Here is a 23,185-nt window from a genome sequence, read left to right on the forward strand (position 1 = left end):
GTGAGTCTGGCCTTTTACGTGCCCTCTAGATTTGAACTGAAGCATTATCTTAGCAATTTAGACTCATTGAGATAAGTGTTTTGGAAACATCACTCCACTGGCAGTTCCTTTCTCCAGAAAAAATAAATACACAATGCATTTGTCACAAGGTGGGAATTTTAATAAATTTACTGTTCATTTGGAGAATGTGAGCAAATTAATTTTTAACTGCTCAAGGCTGGTAAAATTACCACATATGTTCGTGCCTATTTTTGATATATGGCCTTGATTAAAATATAGATGCTTTGGTATGCACGCAGCAGAGAATGTGAGGGGAGGTGGAGCTTGACATCTGTATCCCTGCCATGAGCCTTACTTGGGATGATGGTTAGGATACAATTCAAGCAATCAATGCATATTTAGAGTCTACTATATGCCTGGCATGGTGGCAATGCAGAAATGACTAGGGGCTTATAATATTGCAGGAGGAGTGAGTTCTCTGATGATGATGATAGCTATGGCGAAGGTAATAATAAAACACCAGTTGCCATCACGTCAATTCCAACTCATAGTGACCCTATAGGATAGAGTAGAACTGCCCTATAGAGTTTCCAAGGAGTGGCTGTGGATTTGAACTGCCAATCTTTTGGTTAGCAGCTAAGCTCTTAACCACAGTGCTGCCAGAGCTCCAAGATAATACCCACATTTCATTGAATAATTACTCTTTGCCTGGAACTGTGCTTAGTGTTTTATCACATTTACTCCCTCTAACGATCCTATGAGGTATGTACTGTTGTGCCCACTTTGTAGATACAGAAACAGAAGCTCAGAGCCATTAAGCAGTAAGACCAGTTCACACAGCTGAGATTCACACTTTGGTTTGCCTGACTCTAAAGCCTCTACTTTAACCACCGTGCCATAAATAATTAAACCTCAAGCCAGCCGGTAACACAATTCAGTGAGAGGAAGACAGATGCGATGCATGTGTAAAATCTGGAAGACATCTCCAACGGTCGGCCAGTTCAAGTGTTTCTCAAACTGGAGGGACTTGGGAGAGATAGGAGCTAATTAGAGATCAAAAAACAGAAGAGGGCCAGATGGCAGTGGTAAGGAGGCCAGAGCTATGATCTGGGAATCAATACAGGGAGTTAGGCAAGCTAATTCCCTAACTTCGAGTTTACAGTGCCCTGTCCATGTGGTCATCTCCCCACCAACAAGGGACTAGAATTTGCATACTTCAGAACACCGCACCGGCTGATGTCAGCACTACTGGAAATATAAACCTCAGGTTTGAATTCGGCAGGACCTTCCACCTCAGTTCCATCTGTTCCTTGTGTAGTCACTTATTACTCAACCATGTGCAAAGTCCTGTACTGGACATGCGTAAGGAATGTAGAGATGATTGCGATATGGTCCCTATACTCAGAAAGATTGTCCTCTAAGGCAGAGGGCAACAAACTTTTTCTGTAATGACCCAGACAGTAAACACTTTAGGCTTTGAGGGTCTCTGTCACAACTGCCATTGTAGTGTGAAATTAGCCATATACAATACTTAAACAAATGGGTGTGTCTACATTCCAATAAAAACTTATTTACAAAAATAGGAGGCAGGCCAGATTTGACTTGTGGGTTATAACTTGCCACCTCCTGTGCTAAGCCATCGTTCTCAACCTTGGCTGCGCCTTAGATTCACTTGGGAAGCTTTAAAAAGTGGTGTTGTCTATGTCTCATCTCCAGAGATTCTCATTTAATTGGCTTGGCATAGGCGTTGAATCAAGGCTCTTAAAAAGTTCCCAGATGATTTAATGTGCTAATATCAAGAACTAGAGCTCTAAGGGGGAAATAGACTTGTTATCAGCTTAAGTAAAAAACATGGAACAGAATAAAGGCATAAATAGTATGATGGTTAAGATTACGTGTCAACTTGCCTAGGCCATGATTATCAGTGATTTGGCAGATATATTGTAATCATCTCCCATTTTGTGATCTGATGTGAGCAGCCAATCAGTTGAAAGTGGAGTTTTCTTGGGGAGGTGGCCTACATCCAATAAATATAGCTGCTCTGGCAAAGTTTGCCCTCTCTGGATCCTGCACTCAACTTGTCATCCTCTGACCTCTGGCTCTTGGGACGTGAGCCAGCAGTCTACAGTCTGACCTGTTGATTTGGGGTTTGTCAGCCTCTGCAACTGCGTGAGTCAGGAGGGGCCTCCAGCCTGACTTCTGACCCATGTATTTGGGATTTTGCAGCCTCCACAACTGCATGAACCATTTATTTGAAGTTGCTTTCTCTCTCTCTCTCTATATACACACATCATGCTTCACTGGTTTTGTTCCTCTAGAGAACCTAGCCTAAGAGAAATAGGTACCATGGGAATAAAGAGAAATTAACATTTTTTTCAACTTAGACAATCAGGAGAGTCTTCCTGGAGGAGGTGGCATATGAGGTGGCAAGGGAAGAAAAGGACATTCCAGGCAGAGAAAAAGCAGCAAGATTTTAGATACTGCTGCTATTACTACTACTACTCTTAATCGTATGTCAAGTGTTCCTCCAAGTGCTCTGTATGCATTAAATCACTGAATCTTTACAATAACCCTCTGGAAGAGAAAACTAAGACCTAAAGACATTAAGAAATGTGCCTTTGATCACACAACTAGGTAAATGGCTGACTGGCCAAACCATGGGTGCCTAGATACATATAATAAAATGAAAAAAACGTTATGGCAACAAAAAACACAGAAGACGAAATAGCTGTTACCTCTAGAAGCAAGGAAGGAGATAAGACAGAGTAGGAGCACATAGGTAGACGTAAGTGTGTTAGTAATATTCTAATTCTTTCATTGGGTGTTTATTACATTAGGCTATAAATGAATAAACAAACAAATAAGGCCATGTGTACGTCCTCTTTCTTGCCAGGATCATCAAGAGGAGGTCCAGGAAAAGTGGATAATGACATGGATCCCCAATAATATCCCAACTCTACCTTTCTTCTTCCCTTCATTTCTCTTAGTTTGTGCTAAGCAACCACCGTTACTTGATTCCCCTTGGAGAAACTTGGGAGACTGAGATGGATGGAAATTGACTCAGGTCCCCATTCTTTCCTGTTAACTTCTCTCATAGTTTCCTTCTTCACTTCACTATCTTCCTGGGAGCAAAGCCAAAATCTACAGCCCCAAAGGAAACACTGTAGAAAGGAGCAGTGGCCAGATATGAATTATCTTTCTTACTTCTCCATTTGATCCAGCACCCATAACTGACATCAAGTAAAATATAGCTGCAGCAGGCTTGTATTGAGGTATCTGAGAACACTTCAGAAATGGTCCCTGGTGAATCAGCATCACCTGAGGGCACCTAAGGAGTGACACTTCCAGCCTTGAGAGGGTTCAGAACCTAGTGGGCTTACCCTAAGGCCTGCCACACAGTGGTTGGCCTTTCTCCTTAGTCACTACCTGACCTTGCCTGAGCTGCTTGAGGCACAAGCGCTGTTCCCATCCAGTGGCCCCTGGGTTGTCACCTTTTCATTTCCCTACTGCTACTTTTCAGTCTAAGTTTTTCCTTCTTCCATCTCTATTTATGCCCCCCCACCCCGCTTTTTTTTGCATCCTGGCATTTTTTCCTTTCTTTTTTATTCTTGTTCTCATCCCCTGTAACCCCCAACTTTATATCTTGGGTTTTCTAACCCTTGGCCATTCCCTCTGTCTCTCTCTCTGTGTCTCGCAGTGAGGATCTTTTTCTTTTTTGCAGCAGAGAGTCTCCAGCCTCCATATTTCCTTTCCTCTTCCAAGTCCCCAGCTTCTCTTATTCAAAATTAAAATGAATGGGTGTCTTAGTTATCTAGTGCTGCTATAATAAAAATAGCACAAGTGGATCTCTTTAACAAACAGAAATTTATTATCTCACAGTTTAGGAGGCTGGAAGTTCAAATTCAGGGTGCCAACTCCAGAAGAAGGCTTTCTCTCTGTTGGCTTTGGGGGAAGGTCTTTGTCATCAATCTTACCCAGTCGAGGAGCTTCTCAACACAGGGACCCCAGGTCCAAAGGATGCGTTATTCTCCTGGTTCTTGTTTCTTGGTGATATGAGGCCCCCATGTCTCTCTGCTTGCTTCTCTCTCAAAAAAAAGATTGACTTAAGACACTACTTAATCTTGTAGATTGAGTCCTGCCTTATTAACATAACTGCCACGAATCCCACCTCATTAACATCATAGAGGTCGGATTTACAACACATAGGAAAATCACATCAGGTGACAAAATGATGGACAATCACACAATACTGGGAATCATGGACTAGCCAACTTGATGCACATTTTTGAGGGGGACACAATTAAATCCAGAACAATAGGAGTGCTTACAACTCCCTCCACTAGAATCCTCAGGGGGCTATACTTCAGCCCCTAGCACATGAAGCATGTGTGTGTGTGTGTGTGTGTGTGTGTTGGGGCCCTGTTGTGGATAGAGAGTACTGGACAGGCAGGTCTCCCTAAGCTTTGCCATCCCAGTCCAAATCCTGCCATTGAACAGGTGTCCCTGAGATGGAAACAGCCAGCGAGCCAAATCAAAGAGTTGATTTCCCCAAAGGAACCATGGCAGAGTAGACCATCTTTGCGGAGATGTGGGGGCAGATCAGCCAGCCTAGCAAGGAAAGCAGCTGGTGGAGAGAGAATTCAAGCAGGCTCCCTGTCTGCTTAGCAAGGAAGGTCCACGCCTGAGAATGGCTTGGGTTTCTATATGATGTTTCTTTGGCCTTGTAGCCATAACTCTCCCATTTAAGAGATCCGCAGGAATATGTGTTCTAGCACACACAAGTGCCAAAGGGTTATCCAAGGGGCAGGAGTGAAGCAGTCAGGGAAGCAGGGAAACACTGAAGATGTAAGCAAGGAAGTTGCTTATTCTCCTCAGCAATTTTGAGAATAATAATAGTATCAATAGCATCATATTTGAGTGGTAGGTACTAGGCAGTCTTTTTTTCTGAAGAGGACATTGACCCTCAGAGGAGTCAATTAACTTGCCTCAAGTGATAGCTAATAAGTGGCTAAAGCAGCTTTCAGGCAGCTGGGACAGAGTATAAAGTATAGAGTATAAAGTGACATCACTACCAGCAGCCCTGGAAGGCTAGATCGAGGGAGGATGAGGCAAGCAAAGCACCTGGGATGCAAATTTTAAGGAGCCCCTCACTCTCGGGTGCTGACTGTGTGCTTACACAACCCTGAGAGTGAAAAAAAAAAAAGAGTGAGCACCTCCTTAAAGTTTGTGCTCTACGTGCAACCTTTGCTTCACTCTCATCCCAGACCTGCTTGGATGTATTAGTTGGTATAGAACTGGAGGAAGGGCCCTAAGTTTGAAATGAATTCTCCACCTGAGTTGGTGTATTTCAGTTGAGGTTGCTACAAATTTAACCTAATTGAACATGCAAATTAGAGGATTATTATATTAGTCATTATAGGTTAATTGCTCTAACAAACAACTTCAACAGCTTAGAGGCTTCACATAGTAAAAGGTTTATTTCTTACTCACTTCAGAGCGCAATCAGGTGTTTGGCAGGCAGCTTCCCACACGGTAATTCTGGAATCCAGTCTCTTCCCATCGTTTTACAGGGCCTTGGTATCCTCTACTAGATGCTCTGCATCCGAGCAGGAGATGAGAGAAGAAGAATATGAGGAGAACCTCAAGGGAGATTTTTTTTGGCCAGACCTGGAAGTTATACACAACACTTCCACCAACACTCCATTAACCGAAATCAGTCACATGACTCTTCCTAACTGTAGTGTAGCCACCTGGGATGCCAAAGGAGAGACCGCAGATGATGGTAAAAAAATTAACCAGTCTCTGTCACAGTGATGTACCACAGGAGCATGTACGTATGTATACACGTGTGTGCAAGTGTGTGTTATAAACAGAGAGTTCACAGTTCACAACATTTAAGTGGTGGCAACAGAAAGAGTTAATAAGCGACAGACTGGGATGTGAACTTAGTTCCACTTGACCCTAAATATTATTACTACTACTACTAAAAACAACAATAATAATAACTAATATTTATTTATTGAGCACTTACCATGTACTAGGAACTATTCTAAGTGCCTTACGTATGTATTAAGTCATTTGATCCTCACAAAACTTTGATGACATAGGCGCTATTGTCACTCACAATTGAAGGGTGAGGAAATCAAGGCACAGACAGCTTAAACAACTTATCCAAGGTCACACAGCTGGTGATTGATGAAGCTGGAAATAGGACTCACATTCTCATCTAATATTTTGTGCAAGACGCTAGCCTATATGCACCTGAAGACATATGAAAACTAAGAGAGACAGTTCCGGCCCTGGAAGGACTTGATAGTTTCTAGTTGGAGAGACTAAGCATCCACATATGATATATCTAAATGAATATATGATACAATATGCTTAAGGGATTAGAATGAGTAGGGTGTATATTAGTACTATGGGAGGAAGATTCTTGGAATTGGTCAGACTTTAATATTTTGTATTTATTATATTTATATAGTATTTAGGAAGTATTAGATGTTGATATTATAGTTTTAATATTGGTCTTAAAATTACCTTCTAAAAAATGATGTGCTGGGATTTCCCATCGGAAACAGTAGTAGCAACTGTCCAGAAGGTGAAAAGTTGTAGAAAATTACCCAGCTTTCCAGAAAGGCAAACAGGAAAAATACCCCTTAATAAAATCTCATAATTTGTGGGCATATACCCCAAGGAATTAAAAACAAGCATTAGAACAAAAACTGGTATATGAATATTCATAGAAGCACTATTCACAGTAACAAAAAGGTAGAAACAAGCCAACGTCCATCAACTGATGGATGGATAAATAAAATGTGGTACAATGGAATATGATTCATCCACAAGAAGAATGGAGTAGTGATACATATTACAGTGTGGATGGACCTTGGAATCATTATGCCGAGTGAAAGAAGTCAGACACAAAAGGACAAATATTGTATGATTTCATTTATATGAAGTAAGCAGAATAGGTAAATCCATGGAGGCAGAAAACATGTTAGTGGTGGCCAAAGGCTAGGGTGAGGGAGAATGGGGGCTGACTGCTTAATGGGTGTGGGGTTTCTATTTTGGGTGATGAAAATATTCTGGAACTAGGTAATGGTGATAGTTGCACAACACTGTAAACCTACTAAATGTCACTCACAGTAAATTTTGTTATGTGTATTTCACCACAATTAAAAAAAAAGTTGCAACTCTCACTCATGCCCACAAGGATAACACTCCAGAGATTTTAAAATAGGATCTGAGTGGTAGGATCCTAGGGATTCTGGCTCCACGAGCGGCTCCTATAAAGAATATTTTTCAAATGAATCCTGTGGTATTGTTGATCTAATCTGGGACTGGGTGGTACCCAGAACATTCTAGATCTGTTTGCATTTTTGTATAGCTAAGCTGTGGAAGAATTCATATGTTAACTGCTTAGAGGGGCCTTAGTGGCTGGAAGATATTTTTGCTTCCCTTCCTTCTTTATGTTTTCTGTGTGTTGACTGCTTTGCTGCTCAGATGTTTCTTCCACTGAGAGAAATGATGAGCTATTGCTCTTTATATATCATCCTGGTAAGAAATTTAATGGTGGGGAGAGGAGGACAACACTACTCAGATTATCTGTGGATTTCAATAATAGAGGCAGGTGGAATCATAAATGATTGTGTGCATCCTTTACAAGTAGACTCATCAGGGAGCTACATGCCCTACTAGTTAGTTACTTGAGGGTAAAGGGTGGAAAGATTGGTACATTGCCAAAGATGGGGAGGCTGGGAAATCATGTGTGTTTTGGAGTCAAACAGCCCTGAATTCAGCCACTCACTGTCTGTGTGAACTTGGACCTGTCACTTAATTCGCACAGGCCTCAATTTTACTTGGTGGGGTTGTTTTGAGGACTGCATGAGATAATACATGTAAAGGGCTTAGTCAGAGTCTGGCACGTGGAAAGTATACAACAAATGCTAGTTATTTTCAGTATCTTTACCTGCAAGGATAGGAATTTAGGGGAAATAATACAACTAATCAATTCAGTCCACCGAATCACAGTTTCTTTCTACTCTAGAACATCTAGTATCCATATTTACTTCTTGATGGTTAATTTTATGAGTCTACAAAAAAAACTTTTTTTTTTTTTTTACTTATCTGGGCTATGGTGCCCAGTTGTTTCATTAAGCGTTACTCTCGATGTTGCTATGAAAATATGTAGATATGATTAACATTTACAATCAGTTGACTCTAAGTAACATAAATCACCCTCCATGTGAGTGGACCTCAACCAGTCAGTTGCAGGTCTTAAGAGCAGAAATTGAGGTTTCTTATTTTTTTTTTAAAGGGAGAGAAATTCCCTCAAGACTAACATAGAAAACCTGCTATAGTTTCCAGCCTGCTGCCTAAACTACAGATTTTGGACTTACCAGCCCCTACAATTGCCATGAGCCAATTCCTTAAAGAGATACATACGTTGTTGTTAAAACCCCACCCACTGTCTTCACATCAGCTCCAACTTATACTGATGTTATCTGTAACAGAAAGAAACGTTGCCCAGTCCTGTGCTGTTGGTCTCAGCCCATTGTTGCAGCAATTGTGTCGACCTATCTCATTGAGAGTTTCCCTCACATTTGCTGACCCTCCGCTTTACCAAACACGATGGTAAAGCCGAGGGTCAGAAAACGTGAGGGAAACCCTTTTCTAGAGGTTTGTCTTTCCTCATGGTGTGTCCAAAGTCAGCAAGCCAAAATCTTGCCATCCTTGCTACTAAGGAAAATTCTGATAGTATTTCTTCCAAGACAGATTTGTTTGTTCTTCTGTTAGTCCACTGTATGTTCAATAATCTTCACCAACGCCACAGTTCGAATGCATGAATTCTTCCTGTCTTCCTTTTTCATTGTTCAGCTTATATAAGTGTGTATACATACATACATATATATATATATAAAGAGAGAGAGAGAACTGTTGCTCAACTGTTTCTCATTTTCTGCCTGCCTTCTCTTTCATAAAAACAAGTTCTTGCTGATCTAGTGAATTCAGAGGTATACATGTTCTCTCTTGAATACTCCCTCTATAGGCTTTCCATTTCCTCTTCCAAGCCTTCTCTCAACATTTCCAATACCGAGATTTTCTTTCACAACTTTACTTGCCATGTTCTCTCCATCCTTTCCTTTTTTTTTTTTCAAATCGTTCCTGAAATGAACCTACTCTATGCAGCCAAAAGTTAGTGCAAATCTCCCTGGTCACTATCCTTCCAAGCAGGTGACCTCAGAACTTTCCTTTCCACTTCCTCTGCCCAAGCCCTCTACGTATGCACAATGTTCCTTCTTTGCTTCAGTGGCTTTAGGATCGCATCTGTGTGCTCTTCCACATTTTCTCACTGTGCAAGCAGCCCTGCTATCCATACACATTATTACCATTTGTCTAGATGGTAGGCACCTCAGGGGCAGGGATCATGATTGACGGCTCATCCTTTCAATAGATGAAACACGACCATGATATACAACCAAGAGCCATCTGTGGAAACCATTTCTGAGAGCTAGGCAGAGAGTGTGCAGATATTTCCAATTCAAATGTGGATCAGACAAGCAGCCTAAATCTTAAATCCTCATGCCTTTGGCTGCCATTACTTTGCAGAGAAAATGCAATTCTGCAGGCAGTGGACTGGCGAGGAGGAGGGAAAATCACCCTGTGCCGCTGTCCTCTGCCCCTGTAGGGTTGCTGAGAGTCTGAATCCACTCAACAGCAACAGATCGGTTTGGTCACTAACACCCGGATACCCCTACTACTAAAAAAAAAAAAAAACAAAACCCAGAGCCTTCGAGTCGATTCTGACTCATAGTGACCCTATAGGACAGAGTAGAACTGCCCCATAGGGTTTCCAAGGAGCGCCTAGCAGATGTGAACCGCCAACCTCTTGGTTAGCAGCCATAGCACTTACCACTATGCTACCAGGTTTTCCACCCGTACTACTAAAACCAAGCCTCTGAGTAAGATCCCCTGAGATTCTAACCTGGACTAGAGGCAGTGGGCAAACTGCCCCAGACTGTTAGGGTTAGACTCCCTTAACCATTCTCTAGATTGCTTTCTGGAAAAAAAATCTAAGCATAAAGAGAGATCTTTTGCCATTTCAGGAAAAGGTGAGATAGCAATAATCTATTTTAGCATAGTGGTTTAATGAGGCATGGTCAGGGTCCTTGACGACTTTCCTTATAGTTGGAAAGAGTTCTGTTGATCTCTTTTACATTGGTTTTTTCTTTATTCCTTTCTCTCTCTTTCATTAATGTTGATTATTATTTTACAAATAATAGGATTTTTAAAAATTACATAAGTGGGAAATACCAAAAAGCCAAAAGTTAAAATACATAGCGCAATCTCCCTAACACAAGCACTACTACTATTTTGCTACGTGCCCTCTGGCAGCTTGCTTTTACTATGCAGTGGATTGTTTGTCTGCATGGGTGGGATCATACTGAGACAATGTGCTATCATAGGAGGAAAACGGGTCGTGGGGTCAACCCTCAGTTCAAGACCTGACATTGTCACTTGTGAGCTGTGTGAATTTGGCTTGGTTTTTTAACTTCTCTTTTTTTCTATTTCCTTATCTGTAAAATCCAAATGAATAATATCTACTTCATAGGGTTATTGTAAAGTTTGTGGGAGATAATATGTATAAAAGGGCCCAGTATATAAAAGGAAGGCTTTATAAAATCATTCCATTGACCACTGATTTGTGATACCTCATTTATTCATTGATTCAATAAATAGTTGAATGCCTACAAAATGTATCTTTTATCATATATTCATATATTTAGTTTTTTCATATGAAGATCTATTTGAGTGCTATGTATTTTATTTTGTTAATTTGCTTATTCTTTCACATACCACTCTGTTTTAACTTCTGTAGCCTTACATTTGTTTTAGTATTTGGCAGGGCTAGTCCCTTCTCACTACCATTATCCTCCCCCGTCCCATTTCATTATTGTCTGTTTATCCCTTTAACTTAAAACAATTAAATTAAATGATTTATGTCCTTCTTTTAATTTTTGTGAAATTTCGGTACGATAGCAAAATACTTGGGGTCAGCTGAGATCTTTTCAATGTTCTACACATTTAAACTGAGTTCTAACCCTGACACTCAGCTAAAATATTGGCCTGGTCTGGAAGAATGGCTGAGTAGAGATATAAGCAGTTAAAACCCAATGCCAGTTAGCAGAGCATAAAAAAAAATCAAGACTGGAATTTCTACTCATAATTGGACCTTGGAGAGTTTCCTCATATGTAAAATCAGGATAATAATTCCTACCTCATGGGATTGCCTTGAGGGTTAAATGATGTAATGCAGGTAAAAATGGTATCTGTTAAGTGCTAAATAAAAAAATAGTTGGTCAAAACTAATGTAACTGTATATTTCACTCAGAGAGGTTTAGTAACTAGGCCACACTCACATGGCTAGTATTCACACATCTGAGACCCAAACCCAGGTTTGTTTGTCTGACTCCAAAGCCCATGTTCTTCTTTTATATCACACTGTCTCAATATGGAGGAGCCCTGGTGGTGCAATGGTTAAGAACTCAGGCTGCTAACCAAAAGGTCGGCAGTTCAAATCCACCAGGCGCTCCTTGGAAACTCTATGGGGCAGTTCTACTCTGTCCTATACGGTTGCTATGAGTCGGAAACGACTTGACGGCAACACGTTTGGTTTTGGTATCTCAGTGTGATTCCAACAATGGAAAGAAATAATCCACTGCATTGCTAAAGAAAGCTGCCTAGTAGGCACTCAATGAACAGATAGTGGTTAAAGGCAATGTGATTGTATTATTTTTAAACTGCAGTATTCTTCCTGATTGTCTCAACATCTTCCAAACCTACACTATCCTTCAAGCCTTGTTATAGTGTAGACTTTAAATCTAGGAAGGATTCCCTAACTAATTCACTGAAATGGAAGCAGAATTGTACACTAAATAGCAGTGCACAGGTTCTAGAGCCACACTTCCAAGGTTTAAATTCAGGTACTGTTACTTAATAGTTGTGTGACCTTGGGGAAGTTTCCTGATAGCCCTGTGCCTCAGTTTATTTACATTTAAAATGGGGGTAAAACTGGTCCCAAACTCAATAAAATTGTTGGGGGGGGGTTAAAAGAGTTAATACTTTAAAATACTTATAAAGTATCTGCCACAGGTTTAGTGATCGATTAATACTAACAGCTGCCCTCGAGTCAGCTCCAACTCATGGTGACCCCGTGTGTGTCAGAGTAGAAATGTACTTCATAGGGTTTTCAATGGCTGACTTTTGGAACTAGATACTCAGGCCTTTCTTCTGAGGCACCTCTGGGTGAACTTGAACCTCCAACCTTTTGTTTAGCAGCAGAACTTGTTAACCACTTACACCACCCAGGGACCAATAAACACTACGTATTATTATTATTAGTTCCTGTTCCTCCTGAATTAAATAACTCCTATTTGTACTTAATTACATGTAATTCATGACTTAATTAGGAAGTGTTTTGCAATGATCTGTTAGGCATGTATCATGTCTTCTCAACTAGATTGAAAGCTCCTTGGAGCATGAATCATTTCTCGGATTTTGAAACTCTCATAACATCTTGCCCATCATTGGGTACAAGGTGCTTGCTGAACAAATCCTTGTGAATTGAAATTGGTCACTAGCCTCAGTGCAAAGGAAAGTCAGAAAGAATCCTTGGTGTCCTTTAAAACAACTTACCATTTAGAGTGTCCCTTTTTTTTTTTTCCATCATCTCCTACTGCTTTACAGAGCCACATTAAAGCTTTCAGCCCTGATAATTAATGGTCAAATCCCCAGGAGTTCTGCAGCTTGCTTCATGGCCTGTGCTTCATGATTCTCCAGGAGGCAGGGCATAGAAGCAAGGAAAATGTAATTTAAAATTCTATCTTCCACACACAAAACCTGCAGGGCCTGATTCCAATGGCCTTTAGCTGGATGTGACTGGCACTGGTTCCCTGTAATTTCAGGAGAGATCTAAAAACTGATGGGAATAGGCCAAGTTTCAGACTGTAGGGGACAGGGAGGAACAGGGTTGGGTGGTGTCTTAGGCCGGGTTCTCTAGAAAAGCAAAACCAGTGAACCATATATATATAGAGAGAGAGAGAGAGAGATTTATGAGAGATTTAGGAAATGGCTCACGTGGTTTTAGAGGCTGGCAAGTCATAAGTCCATGGGTTAGGCATCAGGCTAGAGGCTTCTCCTGACTCACATAGCTGCTGGGGATGACAAATCCAAGATCAGCAGGTCAGGTGGCAGGATGCTGGATCATAGGCTGTGGAGGCCAACAAATCCCAAGATTGGCAGGTAAACTGCTAGCTCAAATCCCAAGAACTTCAGGTCAGATGAAGATGAGGCAGATACAGGATTCAGAGTGAGAGCCTTGCAGGAACATCCATTTATATACTGGAGGCATGCCACAGCCCCAAGGAAATGCCCTTTCAACTGATTGCCTACTCACAGAAGATCTCATCAAGGAGTTGGTTACATCATTACATAACTACCAAATTACATCATAACTGCCAAACCACTGAGAATCATGGCCTAGCCAAGCTGACACACAACCTTAACCATCACAAGAGGCAATAGGGGATGGTCTATTTTGGGAAAATGACCTGTAGCATGTAGTGCCTGGGTTAAAGTTTGCTAAATGGAGGAAGCTGCCAACCCACACGGTGCCATCAATCTCAGGAAGAGGAGATCAGGCCATTGCCTAATTTCAAGCTCAGGAACTAGGCAGCCTGGGTGTGAATGTTGGCTCTGCCACTTGGTAGTTTTGTGATTTTTCTTTTGGAAAGAAGGAGCAAAGAATCAGAAAGCAGAAGTTGAAGTCAGGAAAACAGAAGGCTTTGGCTCAATAGCCCCTACTGGTTTGGTCCATTGTTATCTAAGATGTGTGACATGTGGCCCGCTGTTCTCACTGTAAACTGCCAGGGAGTCAAGTCCTTAAGAAAGATATGTCACAGGCAACTCAACCAAATGCCAAAAACAAGTGTTTTCCCCTCACACTTTGTAGCGGTGTAGAATGCAGCATTACATAATTAGGAAGATTACCTACAGCTACTAGCATAACTGCACACTCGACAGCCTTAGCCAAAGGTAATTTTGCCCCTTACACCTATCCAGAGGGTGTATATCCTTTAATTCTCAGATAAAGCCTCCCTTCTTCAAGATTATTAATCTCCATTGCTCTCTGGAGCTCTCTGCTTTCTCACTTACCTATTAACATTGTGCCATAAGGGTATAGCAGTGTGTTTTGGGGATGGTGGTGTACACAGAAGGTACATTACTTATATACACAAGAGCACACACACACAGAGTCCCAAAGTGGACTGTTTTTATGGATTATTTAAATTGATTATCCATATGAGTCCATGAGGCCAGACTCATTCATTATTTACCCATCTCAGTCTCTACTCTGGATACTTATTTCAAGATTGGAAGAAAGGAAGAGAAGGGGGGTTGTTTTAGAACATCAAATTTTTTAAAGTAATTAATTCCTTTGCCTCCAGTGCCAATAAAAACCCTCCATGTCTTCCTTATTATCTGCTCCCATGGTTTTCAGAGTCACTCATCAAGGGAGTTATTAAGCTAGAACGTGTGCATACATGTCAGTTTCTCCATTAACTGAGATAGACTTAAAAAGCACAACCAGAAATAGACTGCAAGTCTTCTCGGAGATGGCATCTTTCAGATTATGGTACTTCTGTTCTCTCCACTGGCTTCTTGCTCTAAAGCTGAGGGCTTCAAGGAATTAGAAATTATAGACCCTGTTCACTGGCCTGGATCATGCCCCAAGGAAATCATGGCATCTGGCTTATTCCTTTTTCTTTCCTCTCCAAGTTAAATAGAGTTCATGAAAAAACCAAAAAACCAAATCCATTGCTGTCGAGTCAATTCCGACTCATAGCAATTCTATAGGACAGAGTAGAACTGCCCCATTGAGTTTTCAAGGAACACCTGGTGGATTCAAACTGCTGACCTTTTGGTTAGCAGATGTACCTCTTAACCACTGCGCCACCAGGGTTTCCTGAAAGTGACTTCATTTATGGCAATAATTCATTTGTACGGTGCTTCATAGTTTATCAAGTGCTTCCCAATGCATTATCTATTTTTTAGACTTTAAAACACCATGAGATAGGCAGGGAAACTATTATCAACTCTGGGTTATTTTATAGACAAAGAAGGTAAAACCAAGGTGAAGCATTTTACCCATGGTCACATAGCTCATAAATGGCAGAGCTGAGACTCAAATTCAAGTTTTCAGATTCTAAGTCCTATGTTCTTTCTGTCTCTTTGTCAATGGGCCTCCTGTCTGAGCTTTCTTCTCTTCTGGGGCCTAACCTCATCAAGCAGATACTTAGATGCTTCTTAGTTTAGCCATTCCCCAAAGGCTGCCTATGGACGTCGGAATCATATTTTAAGATTGGTTTGGAATTTGTGTTAGTCTGGGTTCTCTAGAGGAGCAAAATCAGTGATATATACAAAGAGATAAACAGAGTTTTACCTCAAGGAACTGGCTCACACAATCGTGGGGGCTAGCAAGTCCCAAATCCATAAGTCAGGCAGCAGGCTGGAGGCCTCTGCTGGCTCACAGGATTGTACCACTACTACTACCCATTGCCAACGAGTTGATTCCAACACATAGGGACCCTAAAGGACAAAGTAGAACTGCCCCATAGGGTTCCCAAGGAGTGCCTGGAGGACTCGAACTGCTGACCTTTTGATTACCACTATGTCACCAGGGTTTCCCACAGGATCGTGGGGCTTGGTAAATCCAAAATCTTCCGGACAGGCAGCAGGCTGGATACTTCTGCAGGTTTACATTTCAGAAAATGGAGGTCAGGGTTGAGGGAGAGAGTGAGCTTTGCCAGAATATCCATTTATATACTGGAGGCAAGCCATACCTCTAAGGGAACTCCCCTTTCAACTGGTTGGCTGATTACATCAGATCTTATCATGGAAGGTGATTACATTATATTACATTATGGAAGAGCAACAACTCCAGTGTCTGCCAAACCACTGAGAATCTTAGCCTAACCAAGTTGACACATAACATTAACCATCGCAGAGTTGTACCTTTACTGTTTGGTTTTGTGCCACCTGACCCTCAACATGACCTCAGCTTTATATGACTAGCAATCAAACCATTGCATGAGCATATTTATGGCCCATGTGATTGCTCACCAAAATGTCCCCACTCTGGAGAAATCTCTTAATAATCAGGTGGACAAAATGTTGGTCAGCCCATTTTCCTAGTCCCCCCAGTGATTACTCAATGAGCTTACCAATTAAGGGTTCATGGTGGCAGAGAGAAGATCCTGGGCTTAGAGTTGGATATAGTAACAGATTAGAATTTGAGATGCTACCCTTTTGCATGTTTTCATTCATATTTGAAAAAGTTGCATGATGTTATGTGGTGGCAATTATTGCTGTGAGGCTAAAGTATGGAAGAAAGGTATATGCTGATATTCATCAGCCAAAGGTGTGCACTAAAGTGGATATTAGTAATTTTTAGGGGGAGGAGTGCTGCTGTCTTAGGATGGTTTCTCTAGAAGGGATTCATGAGCAAGTGATTTATTTGAAGAATGTTCTCAGGAGAAACCCATGAGGGAGTGAGGGAAACAGGATAGGGAAGGGAAAAAAGTTAAGCAAGAATGTAATTTCAGATGAAGTCTAAGACTCAGCCTGATCCCACAGGTACCTCCTGGCAAGTAAATAGTTCTAAAGAGTCTGTCCCTGATTGAGACAAAGGGGTGAGGATTTTGTACTGCGACACCAGCCAGTCACTGGCACCTCCAGGTGAGGCAGCTTCAGTCACCGAAGGGCAGTCCTACAGAGGCTATAAATGTAAGCATTTAGCTGCATCGCCTATGGCAGCTGAGAGATGGGCACACCAGACCAGCCCCAGGGTGGAGAACCTACAGTGTCTGCTACAACAGCTCAGTACTATTGAACACTTTTCCTATGTTTTGTGAAACCCCAGGTTCATCAAAGAAACTAGACATTTGCTTTCCAAGCCTCCCTGCTGCTGTAGTACAGATATGTGACCTAGGCTCCTTCAGTCAAGTGCACTAGTTCAGACATTGAATTGGAAGCTAATGATGCAGAAGAGCAAATATTATATGGATGCCATTCTGGCCATGGCGGTGGCAGCTCCATATAATTTTCAGAGGCAGCAGTTGCAAAGGTTCTAGTGGTAGTGTCTGTAGTCCACAGTATTAGCAGTTGTTAATTCCCACCAGTCAAAGATCACCAATAACACATTTGTAGTTGAACAAGTTGCGTTTATCACGCCTAGTGCTGAGGGGAAATGTGTACCACAGGAAGTACGTTAGAAAGGGCTTGTAAGATTTGGACTTGTGTTAGGTGATTTGGGGAAGGGTTTTTTTTAAGGAAGCAGAGCTTTGAATTGGATGCTGTCAAGAAAAATATGTGTATTAATTTTGCTAGGCCATGATTCCCAATATTGTGTGATTGTCCACCATTTTGTCATCTGATGTGAATTTCCTATGTGTTATAAATCCTATTTCTATGATGTTGATGAGATGGGATCAGCAGCAGTTATGTTAATGAGGCAGGGCTCAATCTACAAGATTGGATTTTGTCTTGAGCCAATCTCTTCTGAGATATAAAAGAGAGAAGCCAGCAGAGAGACATAGGGACCTTGTACCACCAAGAAACAAGAGCCAGGACAATAGCGCATCCTTTGGATCTGGGGTTCCTGCCCTGAGAAGCTCCTCGACCAGGGAAAGATTGATGGCAAGAACCTTCCTCCAGAGCTGACAGAGAGAAAGCTTTCCTCTGGAGCTGACATCCTGAATTTTGACTTGTAGCCTACTAGACTGTGAGAAAATAAATTTCTTTTTGTGAAAGCCAGCCACTTGTGGTATTTCTGTTATACCAGCACTAGATAACAAAGGCAGGTATCTTAATAAATCTTACCTAGGAGAAGAGAAGACAAGGCCAAGTCTAAAGCTATAATGGTAAGAAGCAGCAGTCACTCATATTAACCAGGAAAGGGGGATGTTTGGTCATTTTTGTGCTTGGACAATGTTCATGTTTTTGTTTTGATACGTCATGGTTGCAGAGTGGCCCTGTCGGATGTCCATGGCCTATGAAGTCGTTTATGTTCAACAGGAGAATACCAAGGCCTAATTGTGAAATGTCAGACTAATTCCTAGCAAAACCCAGGTCTGGGTGATAGCACCAGGCCAGCTCCCTCATGGCAAGATCTGTTTTTCTCTTTCACACAGTTCATGCTGTGGCCTCTGTGCCCAACAGTCATGTCAGTGGTATCTTCAGATCTGCCTGTGATTTTGAGTGCTATTTGTGACTACCTTGCCTCCAAGTTTGATTCCCTGACTTGTTCAGAGATTGTATGAGCTTCTGAAAAGTCTCAATTTATTTTCTGCTTAAACTTGTCATACTTGGTTTTTGGTTCTTTCTACCTAAGAATGCTGATATGCATCACCTTCACCCTTATACCCCAGCTCCCAGGACTACACAGGTTGGCACTTCATATTAGGATATTAAAAAAACAAGATTGGCTAAAGAATTCTCTGGACTCTTTGGAAGAGTGAGTTTTCCTCATGACTCCTTTGATATTCGTGCACTGTCCTATTTAAGGCTCAGGAGGGGGTTCGGATCTGAGAGGAAGCTGACAGAGTCAGATTCTGAGGAATCCTGGGTCTCTGTGGGTAAGGGTCAGACTTACCCTGCCTTTATCCTATCTGTTGCAACCTCTTTGTACACCCCTACCACCAGCAATAGTAGATATATAGAGATAGCTGCCATCAACTTGGCTCTGACTCATGGCAACATTATGTACAACAGAACAAACATTGCCCAGTCATGTGCCATCTTCATGATCACCAGCATGTTCAAGTCCATCCTTGCAGGTATGTGCCAATCGATCTCACCGATGTTCTCTCTTGCCCTTGCTGGTCCTCTACTTACTTGATCAAACATAATGCTTCCTCCTGCAATTGATCCCTCCAGATGATGTGTCCAAAGCACCAGCAAAGGTAGCGGTGAACAAAGACATAAAAAATGATTAGGAAATGAGACCCTACATAATCAAGTGCAAGACATCAGACGTGGAAAGCAGGGGAAGGAGATTTTATTGTGGGCTTGTGTAGCTGAGGCCTTATGTAGAAGGGGAACAAAAGGTAGACCTTGGGGTTCATGTAAGGTTTGACTTAGAAGCAATGAGGAAGAAGGACATTCCAGAAGGTGGTAGTTATCTCAATCTTCCAGTTTTGACCTTTGGCAGTGGCCTTAGGCTACTTTTGTTGTGTTGTTAGGTGCCCATAAATCAGTTCTGACTCACAGCAACCCTATCTATATACAACAGAATGAAACACTGTGCGGTCCTGCACCATGCTCACAATTGTTGCTATGATTGAGCCCATTGTTGCATCCACTGTGTCAATCCATCTCGTTGAGGGTCTTCCTCTCTTTCACCGACCCTCTACCAAGCTTAATGTCCGTTGCCAGGGACTGCTCCCTCCAGATAACGTGTCCAAAGTATGCGAGACTAAGTCTTGACATTCTAGCGTCTAAGGAGCATTCTGCCTGTACTTCTTCCAAGACAGATTTGTTTGGTCTTCTGGTAGGCCATGGTATATTCAATATTCTTCACCAACACCATAATGCAAATGCATCAATTCTTTGGTATTCCTTATTCATTGTCCAGCTTTCACATGCATAGAAGGCAATTGAAAACACCATGGCTTGGGTCAGGCACACCTGAGTCCTCAGAATGATATTTGCTTTTTAACACTTTAAAGAGGTCTTTTGCAGCAGATTTGCCCACTGAAATACATCACTTGATTTCTTGACTGCTGCTACCATGGGTGTTGATTGTGTATCTAAGTAAAATGAAATTCTTGCTAACTTCAATCTTTTCTCCGCTTATCATGATGTTGCTCATTGGTCCAGTTGTGAGGATCCTTGTTTTCTTTATGGTGAGGTGTAATCCATACTGAAGGCTTGGTCTTTGATCTTCATCAGTAAGTGTTTCAAGTCCTCTTCACTTTCAGCAAGCAAGGTTATGTCATCGTCATAACACAGGTTGTTAAAGAGTTTTTCTCCAATCCTGATGCCCCATTCTTCTACATATAGTCCAGCTTCTCGGATTATTTGCTCAGAATACAGATTGAATAGGTATGGTGAAGGGATACAACCCTGGCGGACACCATTTCTGATTTTAAACCACACATAATCCCCTTGTTCTTTTCTAAAGACTGCCTCTTGGTCTGTGTACAGGTTCCTTATGAGCACAATTAAGTGTTCTGGAATTCCCATTCTTCCCAATGTTATCCGTATTTATTTTGATCCACACAGTCAAATGCCTTTGCCTAGTCAATAACACACAGGTAAATATCTTTCTGGTATTCTGTGCTTTCAGCCAGGATCCATTTGACATCAGCAATGATATCCCTCGTTACACATCCTCTTCTGAATCTAACTTGAATTTGTGGCAGTTTCCTGCTGATGTGCTGCTGCAACACTTTTTGAATTATCTTTAGCAAAAGTTTACTTGCGTGTGATATTAACGATATTGTTTGATAATTTCTGCATTCTGTTTAATCACCTTTCTTTGGAATGGGCACAAATATGGATCTCTTCCGGTTAGTTGACCAGGTAGCTGTCTTCCAAATTTCTTGGCATAGAAGAGTGACTGCTTCCAGTATTGCATCCTTTGTTGAAACATCTCGATTGATAGTCCATGAATTCCTGGAGCCTTGTTTTTCACCAATGCCTTCAGTGCAGTTTGGACTTCTTCCTTCATTACCATCAGTTCCTGATCATACACTAGCTCCTGAAATGGTTGAACATTGACTCATTTCACTGGCTAATTCTTTTCAGAAGTAAACTGCCAGGTCTTTCTTCCTAGGAAGAAGGAAAGATATTTTCTGTAGCTAACTGCAAAATGACATTCTTTTTTACAAAATAGGATTTTCTTCCTTTTGCCATTAAAGAAAGGAAATAACAAAAAAGGCAGGGGGCTACCATAGGGCACTGTCCCAGTCATTTATACCTCATAACGGGGGGTTCTTCTGACAGTCCACGGAATAGTCAATATTCTTTGCCAACACCATAATTCAACTAATTCTTTTTGGTATAGTGACCCTGTGTATTCCTTCCATCTACTTTTGATGCTTCCTGCATTGCTCAATATTTTGCCCAGAGTAACCTTCAATATCGCAACTTGAGGCTTGGATTTTTCTTCTTTCAGAGAAATTCCAAGTGTGTTCTTCCTTTTTGGTTTTCTAACTCCAGGCCTTTGCACATGTCATTGTAATACTTTACTTTGTCTCCTCAAGCCACGTAATGAAGTCATTATTAGGCTACCATCCATTGCCATCGAGTCCATTCTGGCTCATAATGACCCTATAGGACAGAGTAGAACTGTCCCATAGGGTTTCCAAGGTGTGGCTGGTGGATTCAAACTGCCAGCCTTTTGGTTAGCAGCCAAACTCTTAACCACTGCGCCACCAGAGCTCCCATTAGGCTACTGACCCTAAACTCATTGCTTGTGATGATCTCAATGAGTAAGTAGGCCATGCTCCTGATCCATATTACTGACACCAAATAGCAGGTCTGCACCAGGTCTTTCCTCACTAAATGTAAACGCCATAAAATCCAGAATCTTGTCTTTTTCATGTTGTTTCACTAGCTCCTTAAATAGTGGTTAACACATAGAAGACCCACATTATATATTTGTTGTTGAATGAATAAATGGACGAATAAATAAATGAATCATTTTCAACACTCTTCTCTTATGGAGACGAAAAAAAACCTGCTTAGCTTCACCAATTTATTTCTTCTGTTGCTCTGTCTCTTCCAGAAGCGTTCTACTGCTTCCCCATCTTTCAGGGATAGCTTCATTTCTTAGTCTCTCAGCTTGCTGCTGACAATCTCTTCTTCTGCAGCTTTAGCTGAACCTTTATTGTGCAGCCAGCCCAAGAGACCCTGAACACAGTCCTGCATTCTAGGTCAATTACACTCAGCTGAAATGAAGTATTAATTACGACACACACAGGAAGTATTCCATTCAGAAATCTGCAACTAAAGGGATAGGTTTCTCTGAGTCAAACACTGTTTCCATATAGTTCAGTTTAATAGTATCAGTCAATAGGCAATTTTACCTCCAGCTATTTTTTGGTGGGGGGGCTCCTATTTCCTGCATGTACTCCTATTTACTTCACTTACAAGAACTGTCGGACATAATTCCCTCTGACAGTAACAACTATCCATCAATTTTCCTTGGAGCTGCTCATAGTTACCTGGCAAGTTTTGCTTGGATACTACCTCTCACCCTACCCCAGCACAGACACAGAGGCACAAATTCACCACACACACACACAACACACATACACATGCACACACATACCTCAGATCTCTTGCTCACCAAGGTAGCTATTGTTGCAGCAGTTTTCAGAACAAGAAAGACTTTATTACTAACTATGCCCTAGGGTGCTCAGTGATGCTTGGGAAACCAGAGAGCTGAGTTAGGTTGCTGGACATGAAAAGGGAATTAGAAAATATTTTTTTAAAGTTTTGGGTGGCTGGGAGGAGGGCACTCAGAAGGGTGGTGTGAGAAAAAGGAAAACAAACTGTCCGTTTCACAATTTTGTCAAGGGCTATTACTGGACCCTGTCCTTCAAGGATTTGATTTAAGGGACTGTAAATAGATCAAAGTGCCTGGCTTTTCCACTTATTAGCTGTGTGACCTTAAGCAAGTCATCTAAAGTCTCCATAGTTCAGTTTCTTTATCTTAAAATGGGGGATAATAATAGTATCTACCTCATGGGTTGTTGTGAGGATTGAAGGAGTTAACCTATGTAAAAGCACTTAGAACAGTGCCTAGAACAACTAAGTGCTATACAAGTCATAGTTAGTATTATTGTTATCATCTGAGGGAGTTTTAGATCATTCACAAAATTCCCTTCTACTCTCTGGTGCTATGGGCCTTGAGAAACAATCTTTTGTACTGATTTGCTTCCTTGCATAGACAGACAAGTGCTGGGCATTTGGGCTACCTGGCATTGGAGCAGAGCCAGGTACAGGGCTAAGGTTCTGGGGAAAAATTCTGGTCCCTGGGAATACCAGGGAGCGGGGGCCACAAACTAATCTCTAATATTAGATAAAACCAACCAAAATCAAAACCCATTGCCATAAA

The sequence above is a fragment of the Loxodonta africana genome, chromosome X, assembly GCF_030014295.1.
Source record: "Loxodonta africana isolate mLoxAfr1 chromosome X, mLoxAfr1.hap2, whole genome shotgun sequence".
Taxonomy (NCBI): Eukaryota; Metazoa; Chordata; class Mammalia; order Proboscidea; family Elephantidae; genus Loxodonta; species Loxodonta africana.